This window comes from Prionailurus viverrinus, chromosome A1 (genome assembly GCF_022837055.1).
Source record: "Prionailurus viverrinus isolate Anna chromosome A1, UM_Priviv_1.0, whole genome shotgun sequence".
In the NCBI taxonomy this organism is placed as follows: domain Eukaryota; kingdom Metazoa; phylum Chordata; class Mammalia; order Carnivora; family Felidae; genus Prionailurus; species Prionailurus viverrinus.
Window position 1 is genome coordinate 17,043,693 of NC_062561.1, and position 13,510 is coordinate 17,057,202.

The 13,510-nt window shown below is 35.6% G+C and overlaps 1 long non-coding RNA gene across 4 annotated transcripts in view; it reads right to left on the minus strand.

Annotated features, from left to right (window-relative positions):
- Nucleotides 1-13,510, minus strand: part of LOC125170465 (uncharacterized) — a 160,063-nt gene that overhangs the window by 62,607 nt on the left and 83,946 nt on the right. Inside the window, exon 4 of one of the 4 annotated variants that reach the window (XR_007154040.1) lies at nucleotides 8,497-9,317. The exons of the other annotated variants lie outside the window; for them this stretch is intronic. This is a non-coding gene — a long non-coding RNA (uncharacterized LOC125170465). Of the gene's footprint in view, nucleotides 1-8,496; nucleotides 9,318-13,510 lie in introns of those variants that run through there. 4 annotated transcript variants of the gene reach the window in all.

A 13,510-nucleotide genomic window follows, 5' to 3' on the forward strand; every position in this document is an offset into this window, starting at 1 on the left:
ATGAAGAAGCATTATAGATTAACTGGACTTGATCAAAACATCCTTGGGATCTTGACTTTGATATCATTTCCAAATTACAGTGAAGAATTGAAACATACTATCTTTGGGAAACATATCACTCTAAATTCTTATGGACTTTAAATTTATTCATTCACTGTTTTATTTAACAAATGCTCTTTGAATTAATTTTCTTTAGAAAATTATGAAGTAGGACCCGAGATCCCCTTATATCTCTCTGTGTGATGATTTCCACTCTTTCCAGAAACAGGTGTGAGATAAACCATGACTCTCTAACTTGAGTAAAAGATTTCAGAATCTCCTACATCTGCTCAGATTTAGGCTGTATCCTTTTCAATAAGGAGAATCAAACCCTGAGTATTTGCTGCCAAAAGTGGTTTTTGTGAATTATGCTTGGAAGTTTATTTGCATTGGCATTCCTGTAAATGGATCCAGGAACATTTTCCACTAATATTCCAAATAAGGGTAATGAAGTCTGTGTTTGAATGTTTTTACGGGCCCTGAATTCCACCTTAATCAGGACAATGAGCATTTCAGACATTTCTACCCGGGCACAGTTACAAATGGATATCCCTAAGGCTTGGTTGCAGAGGGCTAGCCTATTTTGCTGGCGTCCTCAGTTTCAGAGTGGGGCCCAAGCCAATCAAATTGAGGCACCCAAGCCAATCTGGATGGCTAGGGACTGCTCCATTACTCAGTGTGAATAACATCAGGCAATATACTGAGGGCAAATAGAAAACAAAATTTCTATTAGCTCTAATTTTACTGTAACTTGCAAATATAGTGAAATGTAGTAGAAGCTCAAAAGCCAAAGTGTGTGGGTTGAAATGCTGGCTCTGCTACTTAATAACTGTGTGACTCTGGTTGGCTTTCTTAACTTCTCTGTGTCTCACTTTCTTTTCAACATGTGACAACAATAGCAGGTTTGCAGTAGGGACTACATGAAATAATACATGCAAAATGTTTAGAACTAGGAGACGCTAGTAATATTTTAGTAACTGACATTTGGGGGGAACTCCCCCAATTGTAGAATTTTCCACTTTCTGTAGTGTAAATTCTCCTGCTTTGGCCAATTTCAAGCTGCCAATGTGGCATCACTGAACCTAAAGGTGGAGACATGTGCCAGTTGGTTCTTGGGAGATGGAATGAGCCAGCTTCAGCACACCATTGATGTTAACAATACCCAAACATTATAAACATTCAAGGAAAGTAAGTCATTAGTATTCCTGTTTGTTGCAAATGTACAACTAAGTATGATCTCATCTAAGATGCCGACCACACCAAGGTATAGACCTTAGATTTTATATTAGAAGGACGGGAACTCATTAAAATATTTTGAGCAAGAGAATAACATAATTAACTTTAATATTTTAAAGCTTACTCTTACTGCTCTGTAGAGAATTTACTATAGGGCTATAAGAAGGGAGACAAGGAAAACATTAGGGATTTTATTTAATGGTATAAGAGATAGATGAGAACAGCCTGGAGTAGTGTGATCGTGATGAGAAGCAGTCATATTTTTTATTTTGAAAAATGAAGGGGGTAAGATCTGACAATGAATAAGATGTACAATAATAACAACTATGTTGGAGGATTGTTATGAGAATTAACTGAGATAATATATGCATATGGTGAATAGTAGATGCTAAACCAATGTCAGTTACCTTTCATTAATAATATTTAGAATCATTATTTAGAGGAGATATTGGTTCTTTAAACAATCTCATAGCAAAGAGACTTAATACCTTAATAGAATGTAGACATTTACAAAAGTTTTTTTTAAATCAAAGCTAAGGTCATTGAAGGCTAAGAAGAGTAGCAAAAATTAGGATATAAAGAAAAGCTCATTTCTTTCCTTCTCACCCTGAAAATTCCAGCAACATTATTATTCCTTTTGCTTTATATGCAACCAAGAAAAGGGAGAGAGTGGCATTTAGACGTAAGATATAACTGCATTTAGTTGCACTTTTTGATTCAATCTGAATTGTATCCAGAAGCAATGTGTTATACCAGGGAAAAATAGCTCCTTTCACCTGTAAGAGAACCTGAGAGAGAGAGAGAAAGAGAGAGAGAGAGAGAGAGAAAGAGAATGATGGCTTCAAATCTCAGTCTCTGGAGCACCACTAAAGTAAAAGAGTTTTTCAAAACAGCCAGATCTATGAGTCTCTATGCTCCAGCCCAGATGAGTATTTCAGAATCTCCATTACATTTGTACACAAGAAATGAAAGAAATGAGCCAGATGTCTCCCAATAGAATGGCTGAAGTCTAATGAGTCAGTGATTGTAAGAACTTTTAGCTCCTATGCACACAGGTTTTTAGAAGACATTGCCGTTTTATGAATGTAATATGCATAGGACCTGCTTTATCCTTTCAGAAACAAATAAAATTTATAGAATAAGAATTACAAAGATAGTTCCTCTTGCTGGCTGTTCACCAAAGAGATCCTCACATTTAGCAATCAAAAATATGAATTTATGACTTTGAATGTTGACTGTGTACATGGACACTATGTCGGCAACTTTGCAAGTAGAAAATGACTGATTGGTTCCACTGTTAGCATCCATGACAATGACACTACTGATGGCTTCCTGAATAGATTCTCAACACTGTATGCATGTTAGAATTTTCTGGGTCATTTAAAAAATTACAAGATCTGGATGTCACTCCAACAGATGATGATCTAGTTAATCTTGGGAAAATCCTTGGCATAAGCATAGTTTAAAAATAAGCGTAACTACAAAACATTGCCTCCAAATGTGCCATGGTCTCCAGAATCTGTCAACATATTATGGCACTGGGCAGATAAGATTAAGGCTGCAGACCCTCAGATGAAGAGATTATTTTGGATTATCTGGCTAGGACCTATCTGCTTGTAAAAGGCCTTAAAATAAAAGAAAGGCCCCCCTAACGAAAGTTCGAGATGGGACAGAAAAAGAGAGATTTGAAGTATAAGAGTGACACAGATCACAGTTACTGGCTTGAGATGGGAGAAGGGGACCATGAGCCAAGGAATGTGGGAAGCCTCTAGCACCTGGGCAATTGCCCTCAGCTGACATCTAGCAAGGAAACAGGAACCACAGTCCTACAACCAAAAAGAATTGAATTCTATCAACAACCCAACTGAGTGAGAAAATAAATGCTCCCCTGGAGTCTGTACCTTGATTTTAGCCCACTGAGACCTGAGTCAGACTTCCAGCCTATTGAACTGAGCATTATTAAATTTACATTAAGTTCCTAACTTTCTGGTAATTTGCTTACAATCGCAATAGAATTAATAATTAGAGTGTATATATATATACACACACATATATATGTATATATATGTATGTATATATGTGTGTGTATATATATACATAGAAATAATAATAGAATAAATTTCTAAATTTTTAAAAATTTATATACATTAAGGCTTACTTTTTGTGTTATAAAGTTCTGTTTCAGAAATTCTTAACTCTGTATTTCTTGTTTGTTTTTATTGTGCTAAGAAAATTTAACATGAGATCTGCTCTCTTAACAAATGTTCAAGTATACACTACAGTATTGAATATAAGTACAATGTTGAACAGCATATCTCTACAACATATTTGTATTGTTTAACTAACACTTGATGCCCTCTGATTAATAATTTCCCATGTCCTTCCTCCAGCCCCTGGAAACCACCAATTCCACTCTTTGAGTCTATGAATTTGACTGTTTTCAATATATAAGTGGGATTAGGCAGTATTTGCCTTTCTGTGACTGGCTTATTTCATTTATAATAATGTTCTCAAGGTTCATCCTTGTTGCATATTGCAGGGGATGGTACAAATATTATCATTTTCTTTGTGTGCTATGATATGAAAAAGGTTGGAAAGAACTTAGAGAACACTGAATTTGGAAGCATTCCTTGAACGTCTGTTCCCTGCCAGGGAATGGCTGGTATCCCAGGTGTTTAATGTAATGGGAAATAGTGAAAGTTTGCTCAATTTTGCCATGGATTCACTGTAATTTTGAGTAAGTGATTTCAATATTATGAGTCTCTGTAAATGAGAGGGCAAGAATGGATGATCTCTGAGATTCTAATGTTCTTTGAGTTTGTCAACAGTTAACTATGAATGCAAGAAAATATAAAATTGAGACATAAGACTAGATGTCAACAAACTAGATGTATGGAATATTTTGTGCAAAGTGGCTTCCTTTGGATTTATGAATCTCACCCAAATGCTGCTTTTCATGTCATAGCTTTTAGCATTTATTTGTCTAATTAAAGCAAATGTCAGGAGACTCATTTCAGACCACATCTCGCCATACAATGTGTTCATCAGTAGCAAAATCTCTCTGAAAGTCAATTTGAAAGAGAAGGCAAATTGAATATTTTAAATGAGAGTTGCTGGAGTAGATATGAGTAATTAAGGGCAATGTAAGAATGAGTTAAGTAGATTTATTTTTAAAAGAAAGCAAGCTGGAATATTCTGCCGATGCTTTTAATCAATTTCTATTGAATGGCTGTGTCCGTTTAATGAAAAAGAAAAGAAAACATTTCATCTCATGAAGATGATTAGGATGTTTCATTACTAGTCTTTAGATTGTAGCCAGTTCAATCATCTTCAGACATGAATTCAACCCAAAAACGCTTGAGAATATGCTCAGCATTTATCATACACTTCAGAAGTTCTAGGAGAAAATGGGAAAAGTTGTCGTGAAAAAGTTTAGGAAAGATTCATAGTGCTTCTCATGCATCAGTCTTGCCAAGGGCTCCCTAAATGTTCTTAATGCATTTCTATCTATAGAATAATTTTATTCTCAGTGATATAAATGCCGAAAATGAAGAATATTTCTTGTAAGTGAGCCAATAAGAGAGAGACGTCGACTATTTGAGCAAAATGGAGTTCATTCAAATTTATTTTTCTCACTACAGTATTTTCTGAAATATGGGATGCATATCACTGACTACAAGATAATTCTAGGTGGTACATAGACAGCTTTACATAGCATTGGATCACATAGGGAGAAAGTCACTAAGTGTCTGGTCCTTTTTCATTCCTTACTCATTAGGTCAATAGACAGTCTTAATTTGATGATAGTTTATTTCTCCTAAATTTAATTTAATGCCAGAAGAGACATTACATATATATTGTTAATAAATTGAAACTTCAATGAAAGAATCCTAATTTAACCTTGTGCCCATACCCATCTTCTGTCCGTGGAGAAAAACATTATTACTAGTTTTGTTTATAACTTTTCCATTATATTCATTCAAATATATATTACTTTTCTTATCTAAATAGTGTTATATCATATGTACTTCTATGCTTTGTGGGTTGTTTTCAATGTTATTTATGGGTTTAAACATTGCTAATCCATTTTAAACAAAGATTTCAGTATTTCACCAATAGAATCAAGTTAAAATTTAATAATAACTTTACTTCCAGTGTATCAGGAAGTTATCATCCATTTATGGCAAGGAAGGATGAGGTGATATGATGCTTCCTCTTCAAATATATTTAATTTTTAAAACTTGAATTAATTTAAAGAGAAAAAAAGTCCATAGGGAATTTTCAATCAATATGGCCCTACCATGACTGAAGAATAATTAGAGAATATACTCCACATTCATTATGAATTAAAGAAAAAGGAACTGAGTAGACACGAATGACAAAAAAAAAAAAACACACACACACAAAAAAAAACACCAAGAAAAGATGTAAGATATATCTTTGCAAATCTAGTGAACGACAGCCTGTAGATACAACAACTACTAATTTCATTCTTTTTAGACTTGGAACTAAATTTCTGTAAGACAATAATGTGGAATTTGATAAGTAAGAGCATAAAAGGGTAGTTAAAACATGATAAGTTACTTATCTTCTGGAGAGGAAGATATAAACACTGAAAGTATATATTTAAAGTTTATTTAAATTAATATTTAAGAGCAAAGCAAGTTGTATATAAAGTTTTTGATAAAAAGTAATACTTTATATTTAAAAGTTTTATAAAGACTTTTTTTAAAATAAATACTTGGGGTGCCTGGGCGGCTCTGTCAGTGAAGCCTCAGACTCTTACGATCTAACAGTTCATGGGATGGAGCCCCACATTGGGCTCTGCATCAACAACGCAGAGCCTGCTTGAGATTGTCTCCCTTCCTCACTCTCTTCCCCTTCCCCATTCAGGCTCTCTCTTGTTCTCTCTCAAAATAAGTGAACTTTTAAAAAATTGAAATTAATACTTAATTAGGGCACCTGGCTGGCTCGGTCGGAAGAGTATGCGACTCTTGATTTCAGGGCTGTGAGTTCGAGCCCTATGTAGTGGGTAGAGATTACTTAAATAAACTTTTTTTTTTTTAATTAACACCTAATAACAAAACAAGCTGTAACTTCAGACGCCAAACCAGCCAAGGTTTGGAAAGCAAATGGAACAAAGAGACTTTATTAATCTGACAGAATGCCAGAATGAAGAAAAAGATGAGAACAAAAAAAAGACATGGAATATAGAAGCTACCAGATATACACCAGCTACTTAATTGTGTTCTTCTGAACCACTGCCGTCATTTTAAAATATTGTTGCAAATTCTTTGACATTCCCATAGTTAGCGTGTTCTCTATATTCTTTCTCCTCAAACCTGGGCAGGATTCACTTTGCCCACTGAACTAGGGCAGAAGAGATACTATAGGTGGCCTTCACCTGAGTCTTTTCAATTGCTCACTCTTCAGACATACCCTTTTGGCAACCCAATCTTCATACTGTGAGAACCCCAATCAGGGAGAGGAATCATGTGCAGCCCCTCTGAGCACTGGTCATCTCCCTGGGTGGAGACATGGTGGGAAGAACATTCTGGACGCATCTGGCTCCCAGCCAATTGAGACACTCCAGTCGTGCAAGTCTTCCCAGCCAAGACCCCAGATTTAATTTAAGAATAGAGAGAAACCATATTCCTAATCTCACAGAATCAGTAAGCATAATAAAACAATTTTTATTTTATGCCAGAAGTTTTAGGGTAGTTTGTTACACAATAATAAATGACACAACACAGTAGTGAAGACCATGTTTTAGCTTTATTTAAATGGATATATTGTATGTATTTTTTTGTATTTGGCTTCTTTCTTCCAACATGGCATGTTTAAGATTCAGCCATTTTGTTGTGTTCACTTATTTTCCTTGCTGGACAGTATTCTAAGAATATGCCAATATTTATTTATGAATTCTGCTTTTTATGGTCTGCTTCCAGTTTAGGGGCTGCTTAGAACAATGTTGCTTTTTAAATGTGAACATTCTTGGGGCACCTGAGTGGCTCAGTTGGTTGAGTATCCGACTTCGGTTCAGGTCATGATCTCACGGTTTGTGGGTTCGAGCCCCACATCGGGCTCTGTGCTGACAGCTCAAAGCCTGGAGTCTGCTTTGGATTCTGTGTCTCCCTCTCTCTGTGCCCCTTCCCACTTGCGTTCTGTCTCTCTCTCTGTCTCAAAAATACATAAACATTAAAAAATTAAAAAATAAAATAAAATAAAAATAAATGTGAACATTCTTATATATCATTCCTGGTGCACATATGCACAATTTAATACCTAGTACTGGAATGCACAATTCCAACTTGTTTGCCAAAGTTGTTGTGGTAATTTATAATACTAAAAAGTATTTGGGAGTCTTGTGTCTTCCCAAACTTTAGTAGTAATAGACTTTAAATTTTTTTCAACTTGATAAGAATAACAGTGTCATTGTGTTTTTGCATTTTCTTGTTTATTACTAAAGGTGAGCGACTGTCCATATGTTTAATGGTTATTTGGATTACCTGTTAAGTAAAATGAATACTCTTGTATTACACTGTCTTTTTAAAAAATTTTTTAATGTTTATTTTTTGATGGGGGGGGGGGCCAGAGAAAGAGGGAGACACAGAATCCGAAGCAGGCTCCAGCCTCTGAGCTGTCAAGCAGAGAGTCCAATGAGGGGCTTGAACCCAAGAACCGTGAGATCATGATGTGAGTGAAGTCAGACACTTAACCAACTGAGCCACCCAGGTGCCCCTACCCTTTCTTTTTATATTAAGTTTGAAGAGGCATTTCATGGACTTTCTAGATATTGATCCTCATCAGTTGTTTATGTTTCCTATACCTCCTCTCAGTCTCTGGCTTGCTATTTCACCTTACTTCATTGTGTCTTTTGAATAACATAAATTCTTAATTTTAGTAAGTAGAAATTATCAGTTTTTCCTTTAGTTCATACAATTTCAGAGGTAAATATTGTCAGGGCTTGAAGAAACAATTTCTATTCTTCACAAACTGCTTTCAAGTATTTCAAAAAATAAGGAATCAACCTAATTCATTTCATAAAACATGAAGCATGGATGCTTCTTTTAAAAAGCATTAGGAAGTATTAATTTGATAAGAAAATTTAATAAGGACAATATAAGAAAAGAAAACCATAATCACATCTAACTTATAAACAAAAACATAAATAAATTAGCTAAATTCTAGAAAGTAAAACACAATAGTGTATTAGAAATATGCATCATAACCAAGTAGACTTGTCCTAGAAATATAAAGATAGCTCATTATAAAAAGAAAAGAAATAAATGTAATTCACAATAAAAACAAGTGAAAAGAGTGTTACAGACTGAATGTTTGTGTTTCCCTAAAATATATATGTTGAAGTTCTCACATACAATGTGGGGTGTTAGGTGGAGCTTTTGGAAGGTAATTAGGTCATGAGGCTAGAGCACCTGCACATGGAATTGGTGTCTATAAAGACACCAGACTTGCCTTCTCACCTCTGGTCTTCTCCATGGAAGGCTACAAAGAGAGGATGACCGATCTGCAAACCAGGAAGTAAACTCTCACCAGACATCAGTTCTGCCTACACTTTGACCATGGACTTCCCAGACTCCAGAAGTGTAAGAAACAAATGTTTGTTGTTTAAGCCACCCAGGCTATGATGTATTTGTTATGGCAGCCTGAACTAAGAGAAAATGACATGACCACATGAAAAGGTGTACAGATAGTATTGGAAGAAATTCTGCATTTGCCCATGATACTAACTCTTATTAAATTAGGACTAGAAAACCTTCTCAATCTAGTGAAAGATATTTTAAAATATTTTCAACCAGCTGCATTTGTAATGAACTGATTATCAGTGAAACTTAAAATTCTAACATTTAAGTCAAGTCAACAGAGGATTTAAGTAAAGCAAAGACAAAATACAACACCACAAAAAGCAAAAACAAAAAATTACTGCTACCATTATAAAATAAAAAGTAAAATAAAATAAAGGAAATACTTCAGCCACTAAGTCATTGTTATCATGATGACCAATAGCGATGAAGTTCTCCCTGAAAAAAAAAAAAGAAAAGAAAAGAAAGAAAAGTTTTATAATCTAATAGAACTAATAAAGGAGGTAGTCTTACAGGTTACAGGTTAACATTTTATTCAAAATTTAAGGGCATTTCCTTAAAACAGCAATAACAAATGGAAAATATAGAGTAAACCAGTATCTTGATTATAAGCACACTAACATAAGCTGTGGGAGACTACTTTGCAATTAAAAAAAAAAAAAACATTATTTAAGGACATAAAATGAGGCCATCTTTTTCTTGCCTGGATGGTTGGACTAGTTTTATAGCTGATTTATTTCTTTCTGCAATATATTCTCATCTCCAGCAGCGAGAGAGATCCTTTTACAACATGAGCTAGATCTATTCAAAAGTCACCAGTGTCTTCTTTCTCATTTCTAATAAATCCAGAGTACATAATAGAATTCCACAAGGTCCCAGATCTGACTCACACTGTCTTATGCTACCCTTCATTCACTCTGACCCACTGCTTTTGCTTTTTTTTGAACTTGCAAGATGAACCTACCCTTTAGAGTCCTGGAACTCATGGTTCCTACCATTTGGAATGTCTTTACCCAAAACACTCCTGATTTCTTGGGTTCCTGTTCAAATGTCCCATTATCATTACCCTCTTACATAAATAGTGCTTTCTTCTGCCCTGGCATACTTTATCCCCCTTATTCTGCTTTGTATTTCTCCGTAACACTGTTTGTCATCTGATGTTATATATATTTACTTGTTTATGTGTTTGGTGACAATGTCATCCCTTTAGAGTACAGATTTCTTCAGGATAGTGACTTTATCATTTTTCCTTCACCACTGAATTCCATCCCAGTACACAGATGAATTTGTGTACAGGAAGATGCAGTAATATTTTTTAAATGTTGCTTCTCACTAAAATAATCTATATACTCAAATAAACATTTTCAGGATATATCATGAAAGTGGGGAAACTATTTCTAAAGAAGAGGAAAGGCATAAAGGTCTATTTGAAGTAAAAAAAAGCATAGACTTGCCCACCAGCATGTTAGTATGTAGTTATAATAAATAATATAGTATTTCATCAGTGTTGTTTTAATTAAAAATGGAAAGGATTATGGGGCGCCTGGGTGGCTCAGACCATTAAGCAGCCACCTTCAGCTCAGGTCATGATCTCACGGTTCGTGGGTTCGAGCCCCGCGTCGGGCTCTGTGCTGACAGTTCAGAGCTTGGAGCCTGCTTCAGATGATGTGTCTCCCTCTCTCTCTCTCTCTCTTTCCCTCTCTCTGCCTTTCCCCCTTCTCTCTCTCTCAAAAATAAATAAACATTGAAAAAATTTTTTCAAAAATGGAAAGGAGAACCCAGAAACAGTTTCCAGCATATAAAGGACTTGATGTATTAATCATTACAGAGGATGGGCCATCTAATGCATGTTGTTAAGGTGACTGGCTTTCTTTTAAAAATATTAAGTAGAACATTATTACACACCAAAAATAAGAAAATCATACTGGATAAAAGATCTAAATGTGAAAATAAACTTTAAATTGTTGGAATAAAATAAAGGATATATTTACAATCTTGCAGGAAAGAAAGATTCCTTTGACAAGCACCCAAAAATACAAGTCACAAAAGAAAAACGGGCAATTTTGGTGGTATCAAAATATATACACTTCTTTTGCCAAAAATATAAAGGCACAGACCAAGCAAAAAGACAAATCACATTCTAGGAAAAGGTATCTGCAGTTTGCAGTACAGATAAGAATCAATTAAGAATCAAGAAAAAATGATGTAATAGAAAAATAGTCAAAAGGATTTGAAAAAGCAATTCAGAAAAAAAGGAAACTCAATGGCTAATACATACGTGAAAAGATATTTGCATCCCTAGTAATTGAAGAAATAAAAATCTAAAAAGCAGTAAAAAACCATAGCAAAATAATTAGATAGGCATGCAAAAAGGCATCGTTTTAAAACTCTCGTAAGTCTACGGTTTTGCGAAGTTAGGGAGAAAAGGCAATCTAACACACTGCACGTGGAAGGTAATCAGGTACAACCACTATGGAACAATGTGTCAATGCTAAATATTTTTGAAAATGGGGTGCCCACGTATAACAGAAGACATTTATGGAATCATTCATCACAGCAGTTCTTGAAATAAGAAAACAAATGAGAGGCGCTTGGCTGGCTGGTCACTAGATCATCTGACCCTTGATCTCAGTGTAGTGAATTTTAGCCCCAAGTCGTGGCATTGGGCGTGGAGCCTACTTAAAAACAGCAATGCGATCAAGCTGTCTCTACATCTTGTAGCTGCTGGGGAATAGCTACAATGAAAAACCTATGTCATTATGAATCAATATGTATCCATATGAATGGTTCCAAGGGCACCACATTCACATAGGGGTTGCTTTTGAATAATGGGAGAGAGCTGAACAATGTTAGCATCCCCTCCACAGAAACAGTGTTCTCATCTCTTTCATAGGAAACATACACCGCAAAATCATAAGATGTAAGTGTTAATTCTGAAGAGTGGTACGTATACGTAAACACACATTTCAAGAAGGGCAGAAGGCAGATGTGTTACCCAGAAATAGCATTCTGTTCCCTGTATGTCCCTGATGGCTTGAATGCATTAACATACCTGCAAAATGAGTAGTTCCCCCCACCCCTGGATTAATTTATATCTGATTTTATATAGCCATATATATGAACTTGGTCTTTGGGTTAACCCTCTTTTCTATTAATAGTGCATATTACTGCCTCTGTAAAATGACAGGACATATATTGTGTTCACTGATTGACAACTGAGCTACAAATTACCTTGAAAGAATGAAGGACCATATATAAATCTGGCATTATTACAGCTTGAGCAGCTGTTCGCTCACAGATGAAAACATGCATGTGGCATCATCTGCATTACATACAGACTAACGTTGTGTTTGATTATTTTGTTAATTATTTCACAAATAAAATTGCCAACTGCGCATATTCATTTTGGTATAATATGTGAATCTGGAACTGAAATTTCTAAATTTTTTGTCTGGCCTGAAAGGCAAATCAGACCAATGTTCACCTCTATGCATGCTGAGTTTTCTCTCCAAGTAGGACACATATTGCCATCATTTATTGCTATTTTCTTCTTGAAACCTTGATAGGAGGACCAATTAATTAAACACACTTAATAAGCACTACAAATGACATGCACTGTACTAGGCTCTGGGAATATAATGGTGAATGAAATTCAAAACCTGCCCTGAAGGAGTTAATAATAGCCAGGTTATGGTTATCATAATGTCTGTTCAGCCACCTTCTGTGAGGAAAACAATATACAGTTAGTCAAAAGTCAAAAACGTTAAATACCTTTTCCTTTCCGAGACTATTTCCTAGGCATTTCATTAAAGGTTAAGAAAAGCTTGGGGCACCTGGGTAGCTCAGTTGGTTAAGCTTCTGACTTGATTTCAGCTCAGGTAATGATCCCGCGGTTCGTGGGTTCCAGCCCCGCATCAGGCTCTGATGCTGAGACCACAGAGCCTGCTTGGGATTCTCTCTCTCCTTCTCTCTCTGCCCCTCTCTCACTTAAGTGTTCTCTCTCCCCATGTCTCAAAAAAAAAAAAATAAACTTAAAATAAATTTTTAACAGCAGTGCCTGGGTGACTCAGTCAGTTAAACGTCCAACTTCGGCTCACTTCATGATCTTACGGTTCATGGGTTCAAGCCCCGGGTTGGGCTCTGTGCTGACAGCTCAGAACCTGGAGCCTGCTTTGGATTCATTGTCTCCCTCTCTCTGCCCCTCTCCTGTTCTCACTCCATCTCTCTCTCTCTCTCTCTCTCTCTCTCTCTCTCTCTCTCTCTCTGTCAAAACTAAACATTTTTTTTTAATTTTTAAAGGTTAAAGAGAACTTGAGCAAATATTAACTAAGTTACTAGAAAGATGATGTGATAAATATACATGAATTCCTCTGAAATTGTATATTAAATTCGGCTACATAGGAAAAATTTTCAAAAGGATTAAATGTGAGCATAAGGGGAGGATAACATCCCTATGCAGAAACAACCAAGAATTCTAGACTTAAGGATTGAAATTTCTTTAAAGAATGTCAGCAAGATTGTTATCCCTACTGGCCAGCGGACAGTTCTAAGATGCCTCCTGAAAATGTGTGAGCTTCTCTGATTCTGAAAGAAAAACTTAATCTTGATTATACAGAGCCCAATGAAGACAT